Source organism: Pseudophryne corroboree, unplaced genomic scaffold (assembly GCF_028390025.1).
Source record: "Pseudophryne corroboree isolate aPseCor3 unplaced genomic scaffold, aPseCor3.hap2 scaffold_2355, whole genome shotgun sequence".
In the NCBI taxonomy this organism is placed as follows: domain Eukaryota; kingdom Metazoa; phylum Chordata; class Amphibia; order Anura; family Myobatrachidae; genus Pseudophryne; species Pseudophryne corroboree.
The window spans coordinates 1-26,651 of record NW_026969009.1 but is presented as its reverse complement, the minus strand read 5'-3'; the positions used below and the strand labels follow the sequence as shown (position 1 = coordinate 26,651).

General features: G+C 46.7%; 26 non-coding genes and 4 pseudogenes across 26 annotated transcripts; all 30 read right to left on the bottom strand.

Annotated features, from left to right (window-relative positions):
- Window positions 1-170: 170 nt before the first annotated feature.
- Window positions 171-333, bottom strand: LOC135010536 (U1 spliceosomal RNA). Its single transcript, XR_010209842.1, has one exon. It is a non-coding gene; the product is annotated as a U1 spliceosomal RNA (small nuclear RNA).
- A 152-nt stretch (window positions 334-485) lies between these two features.
- LOC135010560 (U1 spliceosomal RNA) lies at window positions 486-649 on the bottom strand. Its single transcript, XR_010209863.1, has one exon. It is a non-coding gene; the product is annotated as a U1 spliceosomal RNA (small nuclear RNA).
- Window positions 650-1,319: 670 nt separating this feature from the next.
- LOC135010528 (U1 spliceosomal RNA) lies at window positions 1,320-1,482 on the bottom strand. The gene has a single exon (XR_010209835.1). It is a non-coding gene; the product is annotated as a U1 spliceosomal RNA (small nuclear RNA).
- A 152-nt stretch (window positions 1,483-1,634) lies between these two features.
- On the bottom strand, window positions 1,635-1,798 carry LOC135010576 (U1 spliceosomal RNA). Its single transcript, XR_010209877.1, has one exon. It is a non-coding gene; the product is annotated as a U1 spliceosomal RNA (small nuclear RNA).
- A 692-nt stretch (window positions 1,799-2,490) lies between these two features.
- On the bottom strand, window positions 2,491-2,632 carry LOC135010514 (U1 spliceosomal RNA; annotated as a pseudogene).
- Window positions 2,633-2,784: 152 nt separating this feature from the next.
- On the bottom strand, window positions 2,785-2,948 carry LOC135010553 (U1 spliceosomal RNA). The gene has a single exon (XR_010209856.1). It is a non-coding gene; the product is annotated as a U1 spliceosomal RNA (small nuclear RNA).
- A 671-nt stretch (window positions 2,949-3,619) lies between these two features.
- On the bottom strand, window positions 3,620-3,782 carry LOC135010530 (U1 spliceosomal RNA). Its single transcript, XR_010209837.1, has one exon. It is a non-coding gene; the product is annotated as a U1 spliceosomal RNA (small nuclear RNA).
- Window positions 3,783-3,934: 152 nt separating this feature from the next.
- Window positions 3,935-4,098, bottom strand: LOC135010565 (U1 spliceosomal RNA). The gene has a single exon (XR_010209867.1). It is a non-coding gene; the product is annotated as a U1 spliceosomal RNA (small nuclear RNA).
- Window positions 4,099-4,768: 670 nt separating this feature from the next.
- Window positions 4,769-4,931, bottom strand: LOC135010527 (U1 spliceosomal RNA). The gene has a single exon (XR_010209834.1). It is a non-coding gene; the product is annotated as a U1 spliceosomal RNA (small nuclear RNA).
- A 152-nt stretch (window positions 4,932-5,083) lies between these two features.
- On the bottom strand, window positions 5,084-5,247 carry LOC135010574 (U1 spliceosomal RNA). Its single transcript, XR_010209876.1, has one exon. It is a non-coding gene; the product is annotated as a U1 spliceosomal RNA (small nuclear RNA).
- A 692-nt stretch (window positions 5,248-5,939) lies between these two features.
- On the bottom strand, window positions 5,940-6,081 carry LOC135010513 (U1 spliceosomal RNA; annotated as a pseudogene).
- A 152-nt stretch (window positions 6,082-6,233) lies between these two features.
- LOC135010552 (U1 spliceosomal RNA) lies at window positions 6,234-6,397 on the bottom strand. The gene has a single exon (XR_010209855.1). It is a non-coding gene; the product is annotated as a U1 spliceosomal RNA (small nuclear RNA).
- Window positions 6,398-7,068: 671 nt separating this feature from the next.
- On the bottom strand, window positions 7,069-7,231 carry LOC135010516 (U1 spliceosomal RNA). The gene has a single exon (XR_010209825.1). It is a non-coding gene; the product is annotated as a U1 spliceosomal RNA (small nuclear RNA).
- A 152-nt stretch (window positions 7,232-7,383) lies between these two features.
- LOC135010586 (U1 spliceosomal RNA) lies at window positions 7,384-7,547 on the bottom strand. The gene has a single exon (XR_010209886.1). It is a non-coding gene; the product is annotated as a U1 spliceosomal RNA (small nuclear RNA).
- Window positions 7,548-8,217: 670 nt separating this feature from the next.
- On the bottom strand, window positions 8,218-8,380 carry LOC135010529 (U1 spliceosomal RNA). Its single transcript, XR_010209836.1, has one exon. It is a non-coding gene; the product is annotated as a U1 spliceosomal RNA (small nuclear RNA).
- A 152-nt stretch (window positions 8,381-8,532) lies between these two features.
- On the bottom strand, window positions 8,533-8,696 carry LOC135010563 (U1 spliceosomal RNA). Its single transcript, XR_010209866.1, has one exon. It is a non-coding gene; the product is annotated as a U1 spliceosomal RNA (small nuclear RNA).
- A 693-nt stretch (window positions 8,697-9,389) lies between these two features.
- On the bottom strand, window positions 9,390-9,531 carry LOC135010525 (U1 spliceosomal RNA; annotated as a pseudogene).
- A 142-nt stretch (window positions 9,532-9,673) lies between these two features.
- Window positions 9,674-9,837, bottom strand: LOC135010542 (U1 spliceosomal RNA). Its single transcript, XR_010209846.1, has one exon. It is a non-coding gene; the product is annotated as a U1 spliceosomal RNA (small nuclear RNA).
- Window positions 9,838-10,498: 661 nt separating this feature from the next.
- LOC135010532 (U1 spliceosomal RNA) lies at window positions 10,499-10,661 on the bottom strand. Its single transcript, XR_010209839.1, has one exon. It is a non-coding gene; the product is annotated as a U1 spliceosomal RNA (small nuclear RNA).
- A 152-nt stretch (window positions 10,662-10,813) lies between these two features.
- Window positions 10,814-10,976, bottom strand: LOC135010545 (U1 spliceosomal RNA). Its single transcript, XR_010209849.1, has one exon. It is a non-coding gene; the product is annotated as a U1 spliceosomal RNA (small nuclear RNA).
- A 2,650-nt stretch (window positions 10,977-13,626) lies between these two features.
- LOC135010507 (U1 spliceosomal RNA) lies at window positions 13,627-13,768 on the bottom strand (annotated as a pseudogene).
- Window positions 13,769-13,920: 152 nt separating this feature from the next.
- On the bottom strand, window positions 13,921-14,084 carry LOC135010570 (U1 spliceosomal RNA). Its single transcript, XR_010209872.1, has one exon. It is a non-coding gene; the product is annotated as a U1 spliceosomal RNA (small nuclear RNA).
- Window positions 14,085-14,754: 670 nt separating this feature from the next.
- On the bottom strand, window positions 14,755-14,916 carry LOC135010522 (U1 spliceosomal RNA). The gene has a single exon (XR_010209831.1). It is a non-coding gene; the product is annotated as a U1 spliceosomal RNA (small nuclear RNA).
- A 152-nt stretch (window positions 14,917-15,068) lies between these two features.
- On the bottom strand, window positions 15,069-15,232 carry LOC135010583 (U1 spliceosomal RNA). The gene has a single exon (XR_010209883.1). It is a non-coding gene; the product is annotated as a U1 spliceosomal RNA (small nuclear RNA).
- A 671-nt stretch (window positions 15,233-15,903) lies between these two features.
- LOC135010521 (U1 spliceosomal RNA) lies at window positions 15,904-16,066 on the bottom strand. Its single transcript, XR_010209830.1, has one exon. It is a non-coding gene; the product is annotated as a U1 spliceosomal RNA (small nuclear RNA).
- A 152-nt stretch (window positions 16,067-16,218) lies between these two features.
- On the bottom strand, window positions 16,219-16,382 carry LOC135010562 (U1 spliceosomal RNA). The gene has a single exon (XR_010209865.1). It is a non-coding gene; the product is annotated as a U1 spliceosomal RNA (small nuclear RNA).
- Window positions 16,383-17,052: 670 nt separating this feature from the next.
- Window positions 17,053-17,215, bottom strand: LOC135010511 (U1 spliceosomal RNA). The gene has a single exon (XR_010209823.1). It is a non-coding gene; the product is annotated as a U1 spliceosomal RNA (small nuclear RNA).
- A 152-nt stretch (window positions 17,216-17,367) lies between these two features.
- LOC135010543 (U1 spliceosomal RNA) lies at window positions 17,368-17,531 on the bottom strand. Its single transcript, XR_010209847.1, has one exon. It is a non-coding gene; the product is annotated as a U1 spliceosomal RNA (small nuclear RNA).
- Window positions 17,532-18,202: 671 nt separating this feature from the next.
- On the bottom strand, window positions 18,203-18,365 carry LOC135010591 (U1 spliceosomal RNA). Its single transcript, XR_010209889.1, has one exon. It is a non-coding gene; the product is annotated as a U1 spliceosomal RNA (small nuclear RNA).
- A 152-nt stretch (window positions 18,366-18,517) lies between these two features.
- On the bottom strand, window positions 18,518-18,681 carry LOC135010568 (U1 spliceosomal RNA). The gene has a single exon (XR_010209870.1). It is a non-coding gene; the product is annotated as a U1 spliceosomal RNA (small nuclear RNA).
- Between the last annotated feature and the right edge of the window lie 7,970 nt (window positions 18,682-26,651).

Here is a 26,651-nt window from a genome sequence, read left to right as displayed (position 1 = left end):
GGTGTGGGCCCTGCAGCACTACCTGTAGTTCGCATTGTGCGTTGGAAGGCACAAATTAAGCAGACGGGAGAAGTCAGGATAGTGCGCAAGGGCATAGAAGGGAGCGGCTCAAGAAAAGAGAAGTAGAAACAGACAGCAAACTAGGCTGGAGAGAGACCTGAGACAAAGAGATCTGAATTATACGAGAGCCGACCAGGGGAAACACAAATTATGCAGTCAAGTTTGCCACATTTGGAAAAATCACAGGAGCAGCACATCCAGAGTGCAATGAGTGAGCCTTGCCCTGGGAGAAGCACCTTCATGATCATAGTATATCACCTGGCAGGTAAGTAGGAGTTGGGCTAGAGCTGGGGAGGGTCGCTGCTCGGGCACCCCCCTGTCAAGTGAAGGAGATCCAACTGAGGCAGCACAAGGAATCTCTCGAAAGAAGAACAAGGCTAGAGGAAGATCTGAGACAAATAAATCTGACTTTTACCAGAGCTGACCAGAGGAAAGAACAAACACTGTCCCCCACTACCACAAATAATGCAGTCGAGTTTCCCACATTTGGGGAAATCATACGGGTCAGCATACCCAGAATGCAATGAATGAACCTCACCCTGGGAGAACAATCTTCATGACCATGGTATCTCCTATGCAAAATAAGTATGATTTGGGATAGGGCTGGGGAGGGCCGCTGCTCAGGCACATCTCTGTCAAGTAAAGGAGATTCAACTGAGGCAGCACAAGGGAACTCTCATCTGGGGACAACAACTCCAGGAGAACACATATTTTCAGATGAACATGGGAGGGCAGAAGGCTACCTAATACTGAAGCACCCCCAAACAACAAACCAAATGCAACAACTAGTGCAAGCATTCCTGGGGGAAGGCCTGCAGCAGATGGATTTGCATATGGTGATGTCATCCAAGCAGTGAGTCAAAGTTGGCTTCAACCCTCGTCTGCATATGAAAAGAGAAAAGGGGCAATCAGGGCATGGCGGCCTTTTGCGGCGCTTGGATGACCCCTAGTTCGCATTAAACGCCTCCACCCTCCTTCGGTGTGGGGCTCATGTTGGCTATGCCCCAGCCCCTGAAGCATTCAAGCTGATTTCTTGCAGCAGCTGGGCACTGTAACAGCTCCAGAGCTGCTCTGTAAGGCAAGTAAAAGGGTGTGGGCCCTGCAGCACTACCTGTAGTTCGCATTGTGCGTTGGAAGGCACAAATTAAGCAGACGGGAGAAGTCAGGATAGTGCGCAAGGGCATAGAAGGGAGCGGCTCAAGAAAAGAGAAGTAGAAACAGACAGCAAACTAGGCTGGAGAGAGACCTGAGACAAAGAGATCTGAATTATACGAGAGCCGACCAGGGGAAACACAAATTATGCAGTCAAGTTTGCCACATTTGGAAAAATCACAGGAGCAGCACACCCAGAGTGCAATGGGTGATCCTTGCCCTGGGAGAAGCACCTACATGATCATAGTATCTCACCTGGCAGGTAAGTAGGAGTTGGGCTAGAGCTGGGGAGGGTCGCTGCTCGGGCACCCCCCTGTCAAGTGAAGGAGATCCAACTGAGGCAGCACAAGGAAACTCTCGAAAGAAGAACAAGGCTAGAGGAAGATCTGAGACAAAGAAATCTGACTTTTACCAGAGCTGACCAGAGGAAAGAACAAACACAGTCCCCCACTACCACAAATAATGCAGTCGAGTTTCCCACATTTGTGGAAATCACAGGGGTCAGCATACCCAGAATGCAATGAATGAACCTCACCCTGGGAGAACAATCTTCATGACCATGGTATCTCATATGCAAAATAAGTATGATTTGGGATAGGGCTGGGGAGGGCCGCTGCTCAGGCACATCTCTGTCAAGTAAAGGAGATTCAACTGAGGCAGCACAAGGGAACTCTCATCTGGGGACAACAACTGCAGGGAGAACACATATTTTCAGATGAACATGGGAGGGCAGAAGGCTACCTAATACTGAAGCACCCCCAAACAACAAACAAAATGCAACAACTAGTGCAAGCATTCCTGGGGGAAGGCCTGCAGCAGATGGATTTGCATATGGTGATGTAATCCAAGCAGTGGGTCAAAATTGGCTTCAACCCTCGTCTGCATATGAAAAGAGAAAAGGGGCGTGCAGGGCATGGCAGCCTTTTGCGGCGCTTGGATGACCCCTAGTTCGCATTAAACACCTCCACCTTCCTTCGGTGTGGGGCTCATGTTGGCTATGCCCCAGCCCCTGAAGCATTCAAGCTGATTTCTTGCAGCAGCTGGGCACTGTAACAGCTCCAGAGCTGCTCTGTAAGGCAAATAAAAGTGTGTGGGACCTGCAGCACTACCTGTAGTTCGCATTGTGCGTTGGAAGGCACAAAGTAAGCAGACGGGAGAAGTCAGGATAGTGCGCAAGGGCATAGAAGGGAGCGGCTCAAGAAAAGATAAGTGGAAACAGACAGCAAACTAGGCTGGAGAGAGACCTGAGACAAAGAGATCTGAATTATATGAGAGCTGACCAGGGGAAACACAAATTATGCAGTCAAGTTTCCCACATTTGGGGAAATCGCAGGAGCAGTACACCCAGAGTGCAATGGGTGATCCTTGCCCTGGGAGAAGCAACTTCATGATCATAGTATCTCACCTGGCAGGTAAGTAGGAGTTGGGCTAGAGCTGGGGAGGGTCGCTGCTCGGGCACCCCCCTGTCAAGTGAAGGAGATCCAACTGAGGCAGCACAAGGGAACTCTCGAAAGAAGAACAAGGCTAGAGGAAGATCTGAGACAAAGAAATCTGACTTTTGCCAGAGCTGACCAGAGGAAAGCACAAACACAGTCCCTCACTACCACAAATAATGCAGTCCAGTTTCCCACATTTGGGGAAATCACAGGGGTCAGCATACCCAGAATGCAATGAATGAACCTCACCCTGGGAGAACAATCTTCATGACCATGGTATCTCCTATGCAAAATAAGTATGATTTGGGATAGAGCTGGGGAGGGCCGCTGCTCAGGCACATCTCTGTCAAGTAAAGGAGATTCAACTGAGGCAGCACAAGGGAACTCTCATCTGGGGACAACAACTGCAGGGAGAACACATATTTTCAGATGAACATGGGAGGGCAGAAGGCTGCCTAATACTGAAGCACCCCCAAACAACAAACCAAATGCAACAACTAGTGCAAGCATTCCTGGGGGAAGGCCTGCAGCAGATGGATTTGCATATGGTGATGTCATCCAAGCAGTGAGTCAAAGTTGGCTTCAACCCTCGTCTGCATATGAAAAGAGAAAAGGGGCAATCAGGGCATGGCGGCCTTTTGCGGCGCTTGGATGACCCCTAGTTCGCATTAAACGCCTCCACCCTCCTTCGGTGTGGGGCTCATGTTGGCTATGCCCCAGCCCCTGAAGCATTCAAGCTGATTTCTTGCAGCAGCTGGGCACTGTAACAGCTCCAGAGCTGCTCTGTAAGGCAAGTAAAAGGGTGTGGGCCCTGCAGCACTACCTGTAGTTCGCATTGTGCGTTGGAAGGCACAAATTAAGCAGACGGGAGAAGTCAGGATAGTGCGCAAGGGCATAGAAGGGAGCGGCTCAAGAAAAGAGAAGTAGAAACAGACAGCAAACTAGGCTGGAGAGAGACCTGAGACAAAGAGATCTGAATTATACGAGAGCCGACCAGGGGAAACACAAATTATGCAGTCAAGTTTGCCACATTTGGAAAAATCACAGGAGCAGCACACCCAGAGTGCAATGAGTGAGCCTTGCCCTGGGAGAAGCACCTTCATGATCATAGTATATCACCTGGCAGGTAAGTAGGAGTTGGGCTAGAGCTGGGGAGGGTCGCTGCTCGGGCACCCCCCTGTCAAGTGAAGGAGATCCAACTGAGGCAGCACAAGGAATCTCTCGAAAGAAGAACAAGGCTAGAGGAAGATCTGAGACAAATAAATCTGACTTTTACCAGAGCTGACCAGAGGAAAGAACAAACACAGTCCCCCACTACCACAAATAATGCAGTCGAGTTTCCCACATTTGGGGAAATCATACGGGTCAGCATACCCAGAATGCAATGAATGAACCTCACCCTGGGAGAACAATCTTCATGACCATGGTATCTCCTATGCAAAATAAGTATGATTTGGGATAGGGCTGGGGAGGGCCGCTGCTCAGGCACATCTCTGTCAAGTAAAGGAGATTCAACTGAGGCAGCACAAGGGAACTCTCATCTGGGGACAACAACTCCAGGAGAACACATATTTTCAGATGAACATGGGAGGGCAGAAGGCTACCTAATACTGAAGCACCCCCAAACAACAAACCAAATGCAACAACTAGTGCAAGCATTCCTGGGGGAAGGCCTGCAGCAGATGGATTTGCATATGGTGATGTCATCCAAGCAGTGAGTCAAAGTTGGCTTCAACCCTCGTCTGCATATGAAAAGAGAAAAGGGGCAATCAGGGCATGGCGGCCTTTTGCGGCGCTTGGATGACCCCTAGTTCGCATTAAACGCCTCCACCCTCCTTCGGTGTGGGGCTCATGTTGGCTATGCCCCAGCCCCTGAAGCATTCAAGCTGATTTCTTGCAGCAGCTGGGCACTGTAACAGCTCCAGAGCTGCTCTGTAAGGCAAGTAAAAGGGTGTGGGCCCTGCAGCACTACCTGTAGTTCGCATTGTGCGTTGGAAGGCACAAATTAAGCAGACGGGAGAAGTCAGGATAGTGCGCAAGGGCATAGAAGGGAGCGGCTCAAGAAAAGAGAAGTAGAAACAGACAGCAAACTAGGCTGGAGAGAGACCTGAGACAAAGAGATCTGAATTATACGAGAGCCGACCAGGGGAAACACAAATTATGCAGTCAAGTTTGCCACATTTGGAAAAATCACAGGAGCAGCACACCCAGAGTGCAATGGGTGATCCTTGCCCTGGGAGAAGCACCTACATGATCATAGTATCTCACCTGGCAGGTAAGTAGGAGTTGGGCTAGAGCTGGGGAGGGTCGCTGCTCGGGCACCCCCCTGTCAAGTGAAGGAGATCCAACTGAGGCAGCACAAGGAAACTCTCGAAAGAAGAACAAGGCTAGAGGAAGATCTGAGACAAAGAAATCTGACTTTTACCAGAGCTGACCAGAGGAAAGAACAAACACAGTCCCCCACTACCACAAATAATGCAGTCGAGTTTCCCACATTTGTGGAAATCACAGGGGTCAGCATACCCAGAATGCAATGAATGAACCTCACCCTGGGAGAACAATCTTCATGACCATGGTATCTCATATGCAAAATAAGTATGATTTGGGATAGGGCTGGGGAGGGCCGCTGCTCAGGCACATCTCTGTCAAGTAAAGGAGATTCAACTGAGGCAGCACAAGGGAACTCTCATCTGGGGACAACAACTGCAGGGAGAACACATATTTTCAGATGAACATGGGAGGGCAGAAGGCTACCTAATACTGAAGCACCCCCAAACAACAAACAAAATGCAACAACTAGTGCAAGCATTCCTGGGGGAAGGCCTGCAGCAGATGGATTTGCATATGGTGATGTAATCCAAGCAGTGGGTCAAAGTTGGCTTCAACCCTCGTCTGCATATGAAAAGAGAAAAGGGGCGTGCAGGGCATGGCAGCCTTTTGCGGCGCTTGGATGACCCCTAGTTCGCATTAAACACCTCCACCTTCCTTCGGTGTGGGGCTCATGTTGGCTATGCCCCAGCCCCTGAAGCATTCAAGCTGATTTCTTGCAGCAGCTGGGCACTGTAACAGCTCCAGAGCTGCTCTGTAAGGCAAATAAAAGTGTGTGGGACCTGCAGCACTACCTGTAGTTCGCATTGTGCGTTGGAAGGCACAAAGTAAGCAGACGGGAGAAGTCAGGATAGTGCGCAAGGGCATAGAAGGGAGCGGCTCAAGAAAAGATAAGTGGAAACAGACAGCAAACTAGGCTGGAGAGAGACCTGAGACAAAGAGATCTGAATTATATGAGAGCTGACCAGGGGAAACACAAATTATGCAGTCAAGTTTCCCACATTTGGGGAAATCGCAGGAGCAGTACACCCAGAGTGCAATGGGTGATCCTTGCCCTGGGAGAAGCAACTTCATGATCATAGTATCTCACCTGGCAGGTAAGTAGGAGTTGGGCTAGAGCTGGGGAGGGTCGCTGCTCGGGCACCCCCCTGTCAAGTGAAGGAGATCCAACTGAGGCAGCACAAGGGAACTCTCGAAAGAAGAACAAGGCTAGAGGAAGATCTGAGACAAAGAAATCTGACTTTTGCCAGAGCTGACCAGAGGAAAGCACAAACACAGTCCCTCACTACCACAAATAATGCAGTCCAGTTTCCCACATTTGGGGAAATCACAGGGGTCAGCATACCCAGAATGCAATGAATGAACCTCACCCTGGGAGAACAATCTTCATGACCATGGTATCTCCTATGCAAAATAAGTATGATTTGGGATAGAGCTGGGGAGGGCCGCTGCTCAGGCACATCTCTGTCAAGTAAAGGAGATTCAACTGAGGCAGCACAAGGGAACTCTCATCTGGGGACAACAACTGCAGGGAGAACACATATTTTCAGATGAACATGGGAGGGCAGAAGGCTGCCTAATACTGAAGCACCCCCAAACAACAAACCAAATGCAACAACTAGTGCAAGCATTCCTGGGGGAAGGCCAGCAGCAGATGGATTTGCATATGGTGATGTCATCCAAGCAGTGGGTCAAAGTTGGCTTCAACCCTCATCTGCATATGAATAGAGAAGAGGGGCGTGCAGGGCATGGCGGCCTTTTGCGGCGCTTGGATGACCCCTAGTTCGCATTAAACACCTCCACCCTCCTTCGGTGTGGGGCTCATGTTGGCTATGCCCCAGCCCCTGAAGCATTCAAGCTGATTTCTTGCAGCAGCTGGGCACTGTAACAGCTCCAGAGCTGCTCTGTAAGGCAAGTAAAAGGGTGTGGGCCCTGCAGCACTACCTGTAGTTCGCATTGTGCGTTGGAAGGCACAAAGTAAGCAGACGGGAGAAGTCAGGATAGTGCGCAAGGGCATAGAAGGGAGCGGCTCAAGAAAAGAAAAGTGGAAACAGACAGCAAACTAGGCTGGAGAGAGACCTGAGACAAAGACATCTGAATTATACGAGAGCCGACCAGGGGAAACACAAATTATGCAGTCAAGTTTCCCACATTTGGGGAAATCACAGGGGCAGCACACCCAGAGTGCAATGGGTGAGCCTTGCCCTGGGAGAAGCACCTACATGATCATAGTATCTCACCTGGCAGGTCAGTAGGAGTTGGGCTAGAGCTGGGGAGGGTCGCTGCTCGGGCACCCCCCTGTCAAGTGAAGGAGATCCAACTGAGGCAGCACAAGGGAACTCTCGAAAGAAGAACAAGGCTAGAGGAAGATCTGAGACAAAGAAATCTGACTTTTACCAGAGCTGACCAGAGGAAAGCACAAACACAGTCCCCCACTACCACAAATAATGCAGTCGAGTTTCCAACATTTGGGGAAATCACAGGGGTCAGCATACCCAGAATGCAATGAATAAACCTCACCCTGGGAGAACAATCTTCATGACCATGGTATCTCCTATGCAAAATAAGTATGATTTGGGATAGAGCTGGGGAGGGCCGCTGCTCAGGCACATCTCTGTCAAGTAAATGCGATTCAACTGAGGCAGCACAAGGGAACTCTCATCTGGGGACAACAACTCCAGGAGAACACAAATTTTCAGATGAACATGGGAGGGCAGAAGGCTGCCTAATACTGAAGCACCCCCAAACAACAAACCAAATGCAACAACTAGTGCAAGCATTCCTGGGGGAAGGCCTGCAGCAGATGGATTTGCATATGGTGATGTCATCCAAGCAGTGAGTCAAAGTTGGCTTCAACCCTCGTCTGCATATGAAAAGAGAAAAGGGGCAATCAGGGCATGGCGGCCTTTTGCGGCGCTTGGATGACCCCTAGTTCGCATTAAACGCCTCCACCCTCCTTCGGTGTGGGGCTCATGTTGGCTATGCCCCAGCCCCTGAAGCATTCAAGCTGATTTCTTGCAGCAGCTGGGCACTGTAACAGCTCCAGAGCTGCTCTGTAAGGCAAGTAAAAGGGTGTGGGCCCTGCAGCACTACCTGTAGTTCGCATTGTGCGTTGGAAGGCACAAATTAAGCAGACGGGAGAAGTCAGGATAGTGCGCAAGGGCATAGAAGGGAGCGGCTCAAGAAAAGAGAAGTAGAAACAGACAGCAAACTAGGCTGGAGAGAGACCTGAGACAAAGAGATCTGAATTATACGAGAGCCGACCAGGGGAAACACAAATTATGCAGTCAAGTTTGCCACATTTGGAAAAATCACAGGAGCAGCACACCCAGAGTGCAATGAGTGAGCCTTGCCCTGGGAGAAGCACCTTCATGATCATAGTATATCACCTGGCAGGTAAGTAGGAGTTGGGTTAGAGCTGGGGAGGGTCGCTGCTCGGGCACCCCCCTGTCAAGTGAAGGAGATCCAACTGAGGCAGCACAAGGAATCTCTCGAAAGAAGAACAAGGCTAGAGGAAGATCTGAGACAAATAAATCTGACTTTTACCAGAGCTGACCAGAGGAAAGAACAAACACAGTCCCCCACTACCACAAATAATGCAGTCGAGTTTCCCACATTTGGGGAAATCATACGGGTCAGCATACCCAGAATGCAATGAATGAACCTCACCCTGGGAGAACAATCTTCATGACCATGGTATCTCCTATGCAAAATAAGTATGATTTGGGATAGGGCTGGGGAGGGCCGCTGCTCAGGCACATCTCTGTCAAGTAAAGGAGATTCAACTGAGGCAGCACAAGGGAACTCTCATCTGGGGACAACAACTGCAGGGAGAACACATATTTTCAGATGAACATGGGAGGGCAGAAGGCTACCTAATACTGAAGCACCCCCAAACAACAAACCAAATGCAACAACTAGTGCAAGCATTCCTGGGGGAAGGCCTGCAGCAGATGGATTTGCATATGGTGATGTCATCCAAGCAGTGGGTCAAAGTTGGCTTCAACCCTCGTCTGCATATGAAAAGAGAAAAGGGGCGTGCAGGCATGGCAGCATTTTTCGGCGCTTGGATGACCCCTAGTTCGCATTAAACACCTCCACCCTCCTTCGGTGTGGGGCTTATGTTGGCTATGTCCCAGCCCCGAAGCATTCAAGCTGATTTCTTGCAGCAGCTTGGCACTGTAACAGCTCCAGAGCTGCTCTGTAAGGCAAGTAAAAGGGTGTGGGCCCTGCAGCACTACCTGTAGTTTGCATTATTCATTGTAAGGCACTAAGTAAGCAGACGGGAGGAGAAGTCAGGATAGTGCACAAGGGCATAGAAGGGAGGGGCTCAAGAAAAAAGAAGTGGAAACAGACAGCAAACTAGGCTGGAGAGAGACCTGAGACAAAGAGATCTGAATTATATGAGAGCTGACCAGGGGAAACACAAATTATGCAGTCAAGTTTCCCACATTTGGGGAAATTGCAGGAGCAGCACACCCAGAGTGCAATGGGTGAAACTTGCCCTGGGAGAAGCACCTTCATGATCATAGTATCTCACCTCGCAGGTAAGTAGGATTTGGGATAGAGCTGGGGAGGGTCGCTGCTCGGGCACCCCCCTGTCAAGTGAAGGAGATCCAACTGAGGCAGCACAAGGAAACTCTCAATAGAAGAACAAGGCTAGAGGAAGATCTGAGACAAATAAATCTGACTTTTACCAGAGGAAAGAACAAACACAGTCCCCCACTACCACAAATAATGCAGTCGAGTTTCCCACATTTGGGGAAATCATAGGGGTCAGCATACCCAGAATGCAATGAATGAACCTCACCCTGGGAGAACAATCTTCATGACCATGGTATCTCCTATGCAAAATAAGTATGATTTGGGATAGGGCTGGGGAGGGCCGCTGCTCAGGCACATCTCTGTCAAGTAAAGGAGATTCAACTGAGGCAGCACAAGGGAACTCTCATCTGGGGACAACAACTGCAGGGAGAACACATATTTTCAGATGAACATGGTAGGGCAGAAGGCTGCCTAATAGTGAAGCACCCCCAAACAACAAACCAAATGCAACAACTAGTGCAAGCATTCCTGGGGGAAGGCCTGCAGCAGATGGATTTGCATATGGTGATGTCATCCAAGCAGTGGGTCAAAGTTGGCTTCAACCCTCGTCTGCATATGAAAAGAGAAAAGGGGCGTGCAGGGCATGGCGGCCTTTTGCGGCGCTTGGATGACCCCTAGTTCGCATTAAACACCTCCACCCTCCTTCGGTGTGGGGCTATGCCCCAGCCCCTGAAGCATTCAAGCTGATTTCTTGCAGCAGCTGTGCACTGTAACAGCTCCAGAGCTGCTCTGTAAGGCAAGTAAAAGGGTGTGGGCCCTGCAGCACTACCTGTAGTTTGCATTGTGCGTTGGAAGGCACAAAGTAAGCAGACGAGAGAAGTCAGGATAGTGCGCAAGGGCATAGAAGGGAGCAACTCAAGAAAAGAGAAGTGGAAACAGACAGCAAACTAGGCTGGAGAGAGACCTGAGACAAAGAGATCTGAATTATACGAGAGCCGACCAGGGGAAACACAAATTATGCTGTCAAGTGTCCAACATTTGGGGAAACCGCAGGAGCAGCACACCCAGAGTGCAATGGGTGAGCCTTGCCCTGGGAGAAGCACCTTCATGATCATAGTATCTCACCTGGCAGGTAAGTAGGAGTTGGGCTAGAGCTGGGGAGGGTCGCTGCTCGGGCACCCCCCTGTCAAGTGAAGGAGATCCAACTGAGGCAGCACATGGAAACTCTCGAAAGAAGAACAAGGCTAGAGGAAGATCTGAGACAAATAAATCTGACTTTTACCAGAGCTGACCAGAGGAAAGCACAAACACAGTCCCCCACTACCACAAATAATGCAGTCGAGTTCCCACATTTGGGGAAATCACAGGGGTCAGCATACCCAGAATGCAATGAATGAACCTCACCCTGGGAGAACAATCTTCATGACCATGGTATCTCCTAAGCAAAATAAGTATGATTTGGGATAGGGCTGGGAAGGGCCGCTGCTCAGGCACATCTCTGTCAAGAATTTATAAAGTCTATACATATATATAACCAAATGTCAATATATATATATATAGAACCCAGCGCTCCTATCAAAACTTATCTATTTCACCAATTTGTTGCTTATTTAATCTTTATACATCTATTAATTTTCACCATATATTATAAAATGCTGCTCCCATAGGTAGTACTGTTCTACCAATAATAAACCAAATTTTAAAGATAATCACACTTGTTATCAAGGGAGCGCAAAAAATAAAATATACAAGCTCTTTATTTTTAAAAAATATATATAGACAGAAGAAACCCACATTCAATAAAATACAATGGAGTCAACATATATAGGCACCACTATCCATATCTAAATGTAATCAGGATCTATTTCATATTGCCCTTGATGAAAACGGAATGTTTATTAAAGTGTCCAAAAAATCCTCCTGGATACAGCTGTTGTTATTTAATCGTTACTTTCCAATTGTAATTGATACATTAAATTCCTTCTTGTGGATGAACAGCAACAGTTGTAACCAACGCCTCTTATTTACTGCAGTTAAAGTTCATATGTAACTCACGTGAGTAATGAAAGAAAACAGGGGGAGAGCGCTGTGATGGTTGGTGAAACACAGCGGTATGCTACGACCCCCGTTAACCGTGGCTGGATCTTATTGGCACTCGCGGTCGGGATATTTCTCCCTGCCGTGGGGTAGAGACCTCCTTTTGCTCGGTCTCAAATTGCTTTTTCCCCTTCACCGCTGCCTTTACATCAGACGTCCGCCGTGATGTAGCTCGTTCATGAACGGGCTTATATCTCAGCAATCAGAGTGTCCGGTAATCACCTTTCTTACGCGTTTCTCCGCTGTTATCCAAGAGCAGTTTTGTCAGAGGATACATCAGCAGCCTAGCAGGCTCTTTTTAAAATGCACCGGACCAATAGCATTGCTAATTAGTTGATTGGATACATACATGTACTAATTGGATGCATACATGTAATGACTCACATATGGAACAACTTTCTAATTGCAATTGCACATATAAAGGCATTTCATAATATAAAAATAAGCAACATGGTGATTAAAAATAATAATAAAATAAGCAACAAGGTGGTTTAAAAAATAACAGAAAATATATAATCTATATACAGATTAACCTATAATCTTTCAATCAATACCTCATATCTATAATCACATATACATAATTCAGAGACTCAGCACTAAGGATCCCCATTTACTTATATAAAACCTTTTAGGGTAACATAAATCCATGCCACTACTAAAGCAGTTCTTGTGGCGCAGGGGAAACATCACCAGCACTCTATGCAGCTAGTCCCATGTTCGAATCCAACCCGCTCAGCTTAACATCCATATTATTTATTTACTTTTAATGGGATCATTCGATCAATTCATTTTTACCTTTAATTTTTGTTAATATTATTTCTATATTTCATTATTTTAACCCCTGGAATAATTACATTGCTGTTTAAACAACAAAAAGAATTGAAGAAAAAATAAATATTAAACAGACAATTTAAGGATTTGAAGAATTAAAGATTTAAAGATTTTAAAATTTAAAACAGGGAGGGAGGGGGGGGAGGGAGGGGGGCCTTTTGGGAGAATGAGGGAAAAAAATAAAAATAGAAAAAAAATATATATATATAGAACCAAGAGAAAGTGTAAAAAGAGGATGGAGGAAGAAATCTGATGTTCATCATTACTAGTGGATTTTACTAAAGAACTTTAAAGGAACACACACAACAGGATTATACAGTTTCATCCTAAGAGGAAAGCTGTTTCCAAAATAGCTACTTCTAATAATTTTGTTTATTTATTAAACATACAATAAATGGATATTCAATAAATAATATATTAGGTAAATCAATAGATAAAATCTTCAGAGACTGCCAATGTTGTTCAGTTCGATGCTCTCATTCAGACCATCAGGTGTAAGGGTACCCAATGAAAAAATCCAAAATGCCTCCCTTGTCAAGTAAAGGAGATTCAACTGAGGCAGCACAAGGGAACTCTCATCTGGGGACAACAACTGCAGGGAGAACACATATTTTCAGATGAACATGGGAGGGCAGAAGGCTGCCTAATACTGAAGCACCCCCAAACAACAAACCAAATGCAACAACTAGTACAAGCATTCCTGGGGGAAGGCCTGCAGCAGATGGATTTGCATATGGTGATGTCATCCAAGCAGTGGGTCAAAGTTGGCTTCAACCCTCGTCTGCATATGAAAAGAGAAAAGGGGCGTGCAGGGCATGGCGGCCTTTTGCGGCGCTTGGATGACCCCTAGTTCGCATTAAACACCTCCACCCTACTTCGGTGTGGGGCTCATGTTGGCTATGCCCCAGCCCCTGAAGCATTCAAGCTGATTACTTGCAGCTGGGCACTGTAATAGCTCCAGAGCTGCTCTGTAAGGCAACTAAAAGGGTGTGGGCCCTGCAGCACTACCTGTAGTTCGCATTGTGCGTTGGAAGGCACAAAGTAAGCAGACGGGAGAAGTCAAGATAGTGCGCAAGGGCTTAGAAGGGAGTGGCTCAAGAAAAGAGAAGTGTAAACAGACAGCAAACTAGGCTGGAGAGAGACATGAGACAAAGAGATCTCAATTATACGAGAGCCGACCAGGGGAAACACAAATTATGCAGTCAAGTTTCCCACATTTGGGGAAATCGCAGGAGCAGCACACCCAGAGTGCAATGGGTGAGCCTTGCCCTGGGAGAAGCACCTTCATGATCATAGTATCTCACCTAGCAGGTAAGTAGGAATTGGGCTAGAGCTGGGGAGGGTCGCTGCTCGGGCACCCCCCTGTCAAGTGAAGGAGATCCAACTGAGGCAGCACAAGGGAACTCTCAAAAGAAGAACAAGGCTAGAGGAAGATCTGAGACAAAGAAATCAGACTTTTACCAGAGCTGACCAGAGGAAAGCACAAACACAGTCCCCCACTACCACAAATAATGCTGTCAAGTTTACCACATTTGGGGAAATAACAGGGGTCAGCATACCCAGAATGCAATGAATGAACCTCACCCTGGGAGAACAATCTTCATGACAATGGTATCTCCTATGCAAAATAAGTATGATTTGGGATAGGGCTGGAGAAGGCCGCTGCTCAGGCACATCTCTGTCAAGTAAAGGAGATTCAACTGAGGCAGCACAAGGGAACTCTCATCTGGGGACAACAACTGCAGGAGGTACACATATTTTCAGATGAACATGGGAGGGCAGAACGCTGCCTAATATGGAAGCACCCCCAAACAACAAACCAAATGCAACAACTAGTACAAGCATTCCTGGGGAAGGCCTGCAGCAGATTGATTTGCATATGGTGATGTCATCCAAGCAGTGGGTCAAAGTTGGCTTCAACCCTCGTCTGCATATGAAAAGAGAAAATTGGCATGCAGGGCATGGCGGCCTTTTGCGGTGCTTGGATGACCCCTAGTTCGCATTAAACACCTCCACCCTCCTTCGGTGTGGGGCTCATGATGGCTATGCCCCAGCCCCTGAAGCATTCAAGCTGATTTCTTGCAGCAGCTGGGCACTGTAACAGCTCCAGAGCTGCTCTGTAAGGCAAGAAAAAGGGTGTGGGCCCTGCAGCACTACCTGTAGTTTGCATTGTGCGTTGGAAGGCACAAAGTAAGCAGACGGGAGAAGTCATGATAGTGCGCAAGGGCATAGAAGGGAGCAACTCAAGAAAAGAGAAGTGGAAACAGACTGCAAACTAGGCTGGAGAGAGACCTGAGACAAAGAGATCTGAATTATACGAGAGCCGACCAGGTGAAACACAAATTATGCAGTCAAGTGTCCAACATTTGGGGAAACCGCAGGAGTAGCACACCCAGAGTGCAATGGGTGAGCCTTGCCTGGGAGAAGCACCTTCATGATCATAGTATCTCACCTGGCAGGTAAGTAGGAGCTGGGCTAGAGCTGGGGAGGGTCGCTGCTCGGGCACCCCCCTGTCAAGTGAAGGAGATCCAACTGAGGCAGCACAAGGGAACTCTCGAAAGAAGAACAAGGCTAGAGGAAGATCTGAGACAAAGAAATCTGACTTTTACCAGAGCTGACCAGAGGAAAGCACAAACACAGTCCCTCACTACCACAAATAATGCTGTCCAGTTTCCCACATTTGGGGAAATCACAGGGGTCAGCATACCCAGAATGCAATGATTGGACCTCACCCTGGAAGAATAATCTTCATGACCATGGTATCTCCTATGCAAAATAAGTATGATTTGGGATAGAGCTGGGGAGGGCCGCTGCTCAGGCACATCTCTGTCAAGTAAAGGAAATTCAACTGAGGCCGCACAAGGGAACTCTCATCTGGGGACAACAACTGCAGGGAGAACACATATTTTCAGATGAACATGGGAGGGCAGAAGGCTGCCTAATACTGAAGCACCCCCAAACAACAAACCAAATGCAACAACTAGTGCAAGCATTCCTGGGGGAAGGCCTGCAGCAGATGGATTTGCATATGGTGATGTCATCCAAGCAGTGGGTCAAAGTTTGCTTCAACCCTCATCTGCATATGAATAGAGAAGAGGGGCGTGCAGGGCATGGCGGCCTTTTGCGGCGCTTGGATGACCCCTAGTTCGCATTAAACACCTCCACCCTCCTTCGGTGTGGGGCTCATGTTGGCTATGCCTCAGCCCCTGAAGCATTCAAGCTGATTTCTTGCAGCAGCTGGGCACTGTAACAGCTCCAGAGCTGCTCTGTAAGGCAAGTAAAAGGGTGTGGGCCCTGCAGCACTACCTGTAGTTCGCATTGTGCGTTGGAAGGCACAATGTAAGCAGACGGGAGAAGTCAGGATAGTGCGCAAGGGCATAGAAGGGAGCGGCTCAAGAAAAGAGAAGTGGAAACAGACAGCAAACTAGGATGGAGAGAGACCTGAGACAAAGACATCTGAATTATACGAGAGCCGACCAGGGGAAACACAAATTTTGCAGTCAAGTTTCCCACATTTGGGGAAATCACAGGGGCAGCACACCCAGAGTGCAATGGGTGAGCCTTGCCCTGGGAGTAGCACCTACATGATCATAGTATCTCACCTGGCAGGTAAGTAGGAGTTGGGCTAGAGCTGGGGAGGGTCGCTGCTCGGGCACCCCCCTGTCAAGTGAAGGAGATCCAACTGAGGCAGCACAAGGGAACTCTCGAAAGAAGAACAAGGCTAGAGGAAGATCTGAGACAAAGAAATCTGACTTTTACCAGAGCTGACCAGAGGAAAGCACAAACACAGTCCCCCACTACCACAAATAGTGCAGTCGAGTTTCCAACATTTGGGGAAATCACAGAGGTCAGCATACCCAGAATGCAATGAATGAACCTCACCCTGGGAGAACAATCTTCATGACCATGGTATCTCCTATGCAAAATAAGTATGATTTGGGATAGGGCTGGGGAGGGCCGCTGCTCAGGCACATCTCTGTCAAGTAAAGGCGATTTAACTGAGGCAGCACAAGGGAACTCTCATCTGGGGACAACAACTGCAGGGAGAACACATATTTTCAGATGAACATGGGAGGGCAGAAGGCTGCCTAATACTGAAGCACCCCCAAACAACAAACCAAATGCAACAACTAGTGCAAGCATTCCTGGGGAAGGCCTGCAGCAGATGGATTTGCATATGGTGATGTCATCCAAGCAGTGGGTCAAAGTTGGCTTCAACCCTCATCTGCATATGAAAAGAAAAAAGGGATGTGCAGGGCATGGCGGCCTTTTGCGGCGCTTGGATGACCCCTAATTCGCATTAAACATCTCCACCCTCCTTCGCTGTGGGGCTCATGTTGGCTATGCCCCAGCCCCTGAAGCATTCAAGCTGATTTCTTGCAGCAGCTGGGCACTGTAACAGCTCCAGAGCTGCTCTGTAAAGCATGTAAAAGGGTGTGGGCCCTGCAGCACTACCTGTAGTTTGCATTGTGCGTTGGAAGGCACAAAGTAAGCAGACAGGAGAGGTCAGAATAGTGTGCAAGGGCATAGAAGGGAGCGGCTCAAGAAAAGAGAAGTGGAAACAGACAGCAAACTAGGCTGGAGAGAGACCTGAGACAAAGAGATCTGAATTATACGAGAGCCGACCAGGGGAAACACAAATTATGCAGTCAAGTTTCCCACATTTGGGAAAATCACAGGGGCAGCACACCCAGAGTGCAATGGGTGAGCCTTGCCCTGGGAGAAGCACCTACATGATCATAGTATCTCACCTGGCAGGTAAGTAGGAGTTGGGCTAGAGCTGGGGAGGGTCGCTGCTCGGGCACCCCCCTGTCAAGTGAAGGAGATCCAACTGAGGCAGCACAAGGGAACTCTCGAAAGAAGAACAAGGCTAGAGGAAGATCTGAGACAAAGAAATCTGACTTTTACCAGAGCTGACCAGAGGAAAGCACAAACACAGTCCCCCACTACCACAAATAATACAGTCAAGTTTCCCACATTTGGGGAAATCACAGGGGTCAGCATACCCAGAATGCAATGAATGAACCTCACCCTGGGAGAACAATCTTCATGACCATGGTATCTCCTATGCAAAATAAGTATGATTTGGGATAGGGCTGGGGAGGGCCGCTGCTCAGGCACATCTCTGTCAAGTAAAGAAGATTCAACTGAGGCAGCACAAGGGAACTCTCATCTGGGGACAACAACTGCAGGGAGAACACATATTTTCAGATGAACATGGGAGGGCAGAAGGCTGCCTAATACTGAAGCACCCCCAAACAACAAACCAAATGCAACTACTAGTGCAAGCATTCCTGGGGGAAGGCCTGCAGCAGATGGATTTGCATATGGTGATGTCATCCAAGCAGTGGGTCAAAGTTGGCTTCAACCCTCGTCTGCATATGAAAAGAGAAAAGGGGCGTGCAGGGCATGGCGGCCTTTTGCGGCGCTTGGATGACCCCTAGTTTGCATTAAACACCTCCACCCTCCTTCGGTGTGGGGCTCATGTTGGCTATGCCCCAGCCCCTGAAGCATTCAAGCTGATTTCTTGCAGTAGCTGGGCACTGTAACAGCTCCAGAGCTGCTCTGTAAGGCAAGTAAAAGGGTGTGGGCCCTGCAGCACTACCTGTAGTTCGCATTGTGCGTTGCAAGTCACAAAGTAAGCAGATGGGAGAAGTCAGGATAGTGCGCAAGGGCATAGAAGGGAGCGGCTCAAGAAAAGAGAAGTGGAAACAGACAGCAAACTAGGCTGGAAAGAGACCTGAGACAAAGAGATCTGAATTATACGAGAGCCGACCAGGGGAAACACAAATTATGCAGTCAAGTGTCCCACATTTGGGGAAATCGCAGGAGCAGCACACCCAGAGTGCAATGGGTGAGCCTTGCCCTGGGAGAAGCACCTTCATGATCATAGTATCTCACCTGGCAGGTAAGTAGGAGTTGGGCTAGAGCTGGGGAGGATCGCTGCTCAAGCACCCCCCTGTCAAGTGAAGGAGATCCAACTGAGGCAGCACAAGGGAACTCTCAAAAGAAGAATAAGACTAGAGGAAGAAATGAGACAAAGAAATCTGACTTTTACCAGAGCTGACCAGAGGAAAGCACAAACACAGTCCCCCACTACTACAAATCATGCAGTCAAGTTTCCCACATTTGGGGAAATCACAGGGGTCAGCATACCCAGAATGCAATGAATGAACCTCACCCTGGGAGAACAATCTTAAAGACCATGGAATCTCCTATGCAAGATAAGTATGATTTGGGATAGGGCTGGAGAGGGCCGCTGCTCAGGCACATCTCTGTCAAGTAAAGGAGATTCAACTGAGGCAGCACAAGGGAACTCTCATCTGGGGACAACAACTGCAGGGAGAACACATATTTTCAGATGAACATGGGAGGGCAGAAGGCTGCCTAATACTGAAGCACCCCCAAACAACAAACCAAATGCAACAACTAGTGCAAGCATTCCTGGGGGAAGGCCTGCAGCAGATTGATTTGCATATGGTAATGCCATCCAAGCAGTGGGTCAAAGTTGGCTTTAACCCTCGTCTGCATATGAAAAGAGAAAAGGGGCGTGCAGGGCATGGCGGCCTTTTGCGGCGCTTGGATGACCCCTAGTTCGCATTAAACACCTCCACCCTCCTTCGGTGTGGGGCTCATGTTGGCTATGCCCCAGCCCCTGAAGCATTCAAGCTGATTTCTTGCAGCAGCTGGGCACTGTAACAGCTCCAGAGCTGCTCTGTAAGGCAAGAAAAAGGGTGTGGGCCCTGCAGCACTACCTGTAGTTTGCATTGTGCATTGGAAGGCACAAAGTAAGCAGACGGGAGAAGTTAGGATAGTGCGCAAGGGCATAGAAGGGAGCGACTCAAGAAAAGAGAAGTGGAAACAGACAGCAAACTAGGCTGGAGAGCTCTTCTGTCTATATTTTGCAAACCTGCTCTTGTCCTCTCCAGCTGCTCCATGTAGATTTGACGTCTGGAAAGGTGCATAACCCACTGACAAGCAAACACACTCCTGCATGAGTTTTCTCTCTCACTAGCTGGATGATACACAATCATTTGCATGTGCTCCACCTCCGACACACCACCCACCCAACCACCCAGTGACCAGAGCCACCCACAAGCCAACTGGCTACGTGATTTAATTTGCACAGTGTAGTCATCCAGGCAGCATGTCCTTCTCAATGGAAGGATCTCTGGTTCCATGGAATCTTCCACATTGGAATGCTGCGGAACAAAAATGATTTAAATATTCAGCTTGCTAGCATTCAATGTACCTGCGGCTTGGCTCTAGCACATGGGTCTTCATCCTGTGGCCCTCCAGCTGCTGTGAAACTACACATCCCAGCATGCCCTGCCACAATTTTGCTATTAAGGTATGCTAAAACTGAGGCAGGGCATGCTGGCATGTGTAGTTCCACAGCAGCTGGAGGGTCGCAGGTTGAAGACCCATGTTCTAGCATGCCTGTTCTATGATGCATGTACCGTGATGTCACAATCAGCTTGGAATGGGGTGTCTAGCAGGCATTTGCTGACAGCCACTTGAGGGAGACACACATCAGGAGATGCAGCATATCGGAGGTCTTCGATGCCTTTCCAGCAAATGCACACCACCTGCTGCTGGTCTGGACACAAAACAATACCCACAATCGAAGTCCCAAAATGCCCAACTACTGGATTCATGTAAGTAGTGAATTTAGGAATGAATTTAGAAGTAGGAAATTAAGTTAGTTCACAAGTGCATTCAAATTCAGATCTAAAGTCTAGGTAGGCCTCAAGTCCTGGCAGCCCCAAGCACTTAAAAATGCCTTGATTAGAGGTAGAGAATTAAATGTAGATAAAAAGTAGACACAAAATAAGACTCCACAGAGCAGTTATCAGGTGTCTTTATCAATTGTTGCATTTAAAAAATCAAGCAATTAGGGAACACAATGTTGCAACAATGTAACCCTATTTGCAAAATAGTACTAAATAAGTTTGTCGATGTAAGACATTTGCAAAGGCGCATCCAAAACACGCTGGAAAATGCAACTGAATCTGTTTTTGGAGGCTAGAATAGGAAATGTGCATCGGTCCTACAAGTACTGAAAGCTCTTCTACCATCTCCCTTTTCTGAAAAGCCATTTAATATATGGTTCCCAGATAGGGGACATATCAGATATTGCCTTTCAAAAGCAGCAAATATCATACCACTTCTATTGCCATCAAAGATAAAAATTGATTGTTTTCAGATATTGGATTGAAAAAGCAGTCTTTATTGACATAAAGAAGCAAAAAAACATACATAAACATTACACACATAAGTACTGTGTTGCAGCACAGATAAAACACAATACAAATGCTGTCGGTATAGTACAGTTCAAGAACTACAGCACAGGCCAGCCTACACTATAAATCATGAACTGCACTATACATTTAAACAATACAATAATACAACAGTTAATAAGGCTATGGGCGTGGAATGTAAGAGGGTGAGGGAATCACAAGCCCGAAGCTTTATTGAAAGACAGACACATATAAAGGGAGGATTAATAAATACAAAGATATCCTTTACTATAGAATGTAGTCCAATCCGGTCTTTCAACTCTTCCACAACTTAAAAACGGATAGTGTTCCCAAGCCTTGTATCCTGGAATATCTTCAGTCTCTCGCCAATGAAGAAAACAATCCCTCCAGCAGACTCTTCAACCACGATACGAGATCACAGCCAAAAGGGCTAGAAGCAACTACACTTGCGTTTAACCAAAATGGCTAAAACTTAGTGGAGGAAAGTGCAGTGCACCAAAACATAAGCTGACACAATCATGGAGAATGTGCCAGCATATATGCTCTTCTATATATATTTTGCAAACCTGCTCTTGTCCCCTCCAGCTGCTCTATGTAGATTTGACGTCTGGCAAGGTGCATAACCCACTGACAAGCAGGCACACTCCTGCATGAGTTTTCTCTCTCGCTAGCTGGATGATACACAATCATTTGCATGTGCTTCACCTCTAACACACCACCCACCCAACCACCCAGTCACCAGAGCCACCCACAAACCAACTGGCTCCGTGATTTAATTTGCACAGTGTAGTCATCCAGGCAGCATGTCCTTCTCAATGGAAGGATCTCTGGTTCCATGGAATCTTCCACATTGGAATGCTGCGGAACAAAAAGGATTTAAATATTCAGCTTGCTAGCATTCAATGTACCTGCGACTTGGCTCTAGCACATGGGTCTTCATCCTGTGGCCCTCCAGCTGCTGTGAAACTACACATCCCAGCATGCCCTGCCACAGTTTTGCTATTAAGGTATGCTAAAACTGAGGCAGGGCATGCTGGGATGTGTAGTTCCACAGCAGCTGGAGGGTCGCAGGTTGAAGACCCATGTTCTAGCATGCCTGTTCTATGATGTATGTTCCGTGATTTCACAATCAGCTTGGAATGGGGTATCTAGCAGGCATTTGCTGACAGCCACTTGAGGGAGACACACATCAGGAGATGCAGCATATCGGAGGTCTTCGATGCCTTTCCAGCAAATGCACACCACCTGCTGCTGGTCTGGACACAAAACAATGCCCACAATCGAAGTCCCAAAATGCCCAACTACAGGATTCATGTAATTAGTGAATTTAGGAATGAATTTAGAAGTAGGAAATTCAGTTAGTTCACAAGTACATTCAAATTCAGATCTAAAGTCTAGGTAGGCCTCACGTCCTGGCAGCCCCCAGCATTTAAAAATGCCTTGATTAGAGGTAGGGAATTAAATGTAGATAAGAAGTAGACGCAAAATAAGACTCCACAGAGCAGTTATCAGGTGTCTTTATCAATTGTTGCATTTAAAAAATCAAGCAATTAGGGAACACAATGTTGCAACAATGTAACCCTATTTGCAAAATAGTACTAAATAAGTTTGTCGATGTAAGACATTTGCAAAGGCGCATTTAAAACACGCTGGAAAATGCAACTGAATCTGTTTTTGGAGGCTAGAATAGGAAATGTGCATCGGTCCTACAAGTACTGAAAGCTCTTCTACCATCTTCCTTTTCTGAAAAGCTATTTAATATATGGTTCCCAGATAGGGGACATATCAGATATTGCCTTTCAAAAGCAGCAAATATCATACCACTTCTATTGCCATCAAAGATAAACATTGATTGTTTTCAGATATTGGATTGAAAAAGCAGTCTTTATTGACATAAAGAAGCAAAAAAACATACATAAACATTACACACATAAGTACTGTGTTGCAGCACAGCGAAAACACAATACAAATGCTGTCGGTATAGTACAGTTCAAGAACTACAGCACAGGCCAGCCTACACTATAAATCATGAACTGCACTATACATTTAAACTATACAATAATACAACAGTTAATAAGGCTATGTGTGTGGAGTGTAAGAGTGTGAGGGAATCACAAGACCGAAGCTTTATTGTAACACAGACACATATAAGGGGAGGGGCAATAAATAGAAAGGTATCCTTTACTATAGAATGTAGTCCAATCCGACCTCTGTGCTCTTGCACAACTGAAAAACGGATAGTGTTCCCAAGCCTTCCATCCTGGAATATCTTTGGTCTTTCGCCAATGAAGAAAACAATCCCTCCCTCCAGCAGACCCTTCAACCACGATACAAAATCACAGCCAAAAGGCTGAGAAGCAACTACACTTGAGCTTAACAAAAATGGCTAAAACTTAGTGGAGGAAAGTGCAGTGCACCAAAACATAAGCTGACACAATCATGGAGAATGTGCCAGCATATATGCTCTTCTATCTGTATTTTGCAAACCTGCTCTTTTCCCCTCCAGCTGCTCTATGTAGATTTGACGTCTGGCAAGGTGCATAACCCACTGACAAGCAGGCACACTCCTGCATGAGTTTTCTCTCTCACTAGCTGGATGATACACAATCATTTGCATGTGCTTCACCTCCGACACACCACCCACCCAACCACCCAGTCACCAGAGCCACCCACAAACCAACTGGCTCCGTGATTTAATTTGCACAGTGTAGTCATCCAGGCAGCATGTCCTTCTCAATGGAAGGATCTCTGGTTCCATGGAATCTTCCACATTGGAATGCTGCGGAACAAAAAGGATTTAAATATTCAGCTTGCTAGCATTCAATGTACCTGCGGCTTGGCTCTAGCACATGGGTCTTCATCCTGTGGCCCTCCAGCTGCTGTGAAACTACACATCCCAGCATGCCCTGCCACAGTTTTGCTATTAAGGTATGCTAAAACTGAGGCAGGGCATGCTGGGATGTGTAGTTCCACAGCAGCTGGAGGGTCGCAGGTTGAAGACCCATGTTCTAGCATGCCTGTTCTATGATGCATGTACCGTAATGTCACAATCAGCTTGGAATGGGGTGTCTAGCAGGCATTTGCTGACAGACACTTGAGGGAGACACACATCAGGAGATGCAGCATATCGGAGGTCTTCGATGCCTTTCCAGCAAATGCACACCACCTGCTGCTGGTCTGGACACAAAACAATGCCCACAATCGAAGTCCCAAAATGCCCAACTACAGGATTCATGTAAGTAGTGAATTTAGGAATGAATTTAGAAGTAGGAAATTAAGTTAGTTCACAAGTACATTCAAATTCAGATCTAAAGTCTAGGTAGGCCTCACGTCCTGGCAGCCCCCAGCATTTAAAAATGCATTGATTAGAGGTAGAGAATTAAATGTAGATAAGAAGTAGACACAAAATAAGACTCCACAGAGCAGTTATCAGGTGTCTTTATCAATTGTTGCATTTAAAAAATCAAGCAATTAGGGAACACAATGTTGCAACAATGTAACCCTATTTGCAAAATAGTACTAAATAAGTTTGTCGGTGTAAGACATTTGCAAAGGCGCATCCAAAACACGCTGGAAAATGCAACTGAATCTGTTTTTGGAGGCTAGAATAGGAAATGTGCATCGGTCCTACAAGTACTGAAAGCTCTTCTCCCATCTCCCTTTTCTGAAAAGCCATTTAATATATGGTTCCCAGATAGGGGACATATCAGATATTGCCTTTCAAAAGCAGCAAATATCATACCACTTCTATTGCCATCAAAGATAAACATTGATTGTTTTCAGATATTGGATTGAAAAAGCAGTCTTTATTGACATAAAGAAGCAAAAAAACATACATAAACATTACACACATAAGTACCGTGTTGCAGCACAGCCAAAACACAATACAAATGCTGTCGGTATAGTACAGTTCAAGAACTACAGCACAGGCCAGCCTACACTATAAATCATGAACTGCACTATACATTTAAACAATACAATAATACAACAGTTAATAAGGCTATGGGTGTGGAGTGTAAGAGGGTGAGGGAATCACAAGCCCGAAGCTTTATTGAAAGACAGACACATATAAAGGGAGGATTAATAAATACAAAGACTTTACTATAGAATGTAGTCCAATCCGGTCTTTCAACTCTTCCACAACTGAAAAACGGATAGTGTTCCCAAGCCTTCCATCCTGGAATATCTTCAGTCTCTCGCCAATGAAGAAAACAATCCCTCCAGCAGACTCTTCAACCACGATACAAGATCACAGCCAAAAGGGCGAGAAGCAACTACACTTGCGTTTAACCAAAATGGCTAAAACTTAGTGAAGGAAAGTGCAGTGCACCAAAACATAAGCTGACACAATCATGGAGAATGCGCTAGCATATATGCTCTTCTATCTATATTTTGCAAACCTGCTCTTGACCCCTCCAGCTGCTCCATGTAGATTTGACGCCTGGCAAGGTGCATAACCCACTGACAAGCAGGCACACTCCTGCATGAGTTTTCACTCTCACTAGCTGGATGATACACATTCATTTGCATGTGCTCCACCTCCGACACACCGCCCACCCAACCACCCAGTCACCAGAGCCACCCACAAGCCAACTGGCTCCGTGATTTAATTTGCACAGTGCAGTCATCCAGGCAGCATGTCCTTCTCAATGGAATAATCTCTGGTTCCATGGAATCTTCCGCATTGGAATGCTGCGGAACACAAAGGATTTAAACATTCAGCTTGTCAATGTACCTGCGGCTTGGCTCTAGCACATGGGTCTTCATCCTGTGGCCCTCCAGCTGCTGTGAAACTACACATCCCAGCATGCCCTGCCACAGTTTTGCTATTAAGGTATGCTAAAACTGAGGCAGGGCATGCTGGGATGTGTAGTTCCACAGCAGCTGGAGGGTCGCAGGTTGAAGACCCATGTTCGAGCATGCCTGTTCTATGATGCATGTACCGTGATGTCACAATCAGCTTGGAATGGGGTATCTAGCAGGCATTTGCTGACAGACACTTGAGGGAGACACACATCAGGAGATGCAGCATATTGGAGGTCTTCGATGCCTTTCCAGCAAATGCACACCACCTGCTGCTGGTCTGGACACAAAACAATGCCCACAATCGAAGTCCCAAAATGCCCAACTACAGGATTCATGTAAGTAGTGAATTTAGGAATGAATTTAGAAGTAGGAAATTAAGTTAGTTCACAAGTACATTCAAATTCAGATCTAAAGTCTAGGTAGGCCTCACGTCCTGGCAGCCCCCAGCATTTAAAAATGCCTTGATTAGAGGTAGAGAATTAAATGTAGATAAGAAGTAGACACAAAATAAGACTCCACAGAGCAGTTATCAGGTGTCTTTATCAATTGTTGCATTTAAAAAATCAAGCAATTAGGGAACACAATGTTGCAACAATGTAACCCTATTTGCAAAATAGTACTAAATAAGTTTGTCGATGTAAGACATTTGCAAAGGCGCATCCAAAACACGCTGGAAAATGCAACTGAATCTGTTTTTGGAGGCTAGAATAGGAAATGTGCATCGGTCCTACAAGTACTGAAAGCTCTTCTCCCATCTCCCTTTTCTGAAAAGCCATTTAATATATGGTTCCCAGATAGGGGACATATCAGATATTGCCTTTCAAAAGCAGCAAATATCATACCACTTCTATTGCCATCAAAGATAAACATTGATTGTTTTCAGATATTGGATTGAAAAAGCAGTCTTTATTGACATAAAGAAGCAAAAAAACATACATAAACATTACACACATAAGTACCGTGTTGCAGCACAGCCAAAACACAATACAAATGCTGTCGGTATAGTACAGTTCAAGAACTACAGCACAGGCCAGCCTACACTATAAATCATGAACTGCACTATACATTTAAACAATACAATAATACAACAGTTAATAAGGCTATGGGTGTGGAGTGTAAGAGGGTGATGGAATCA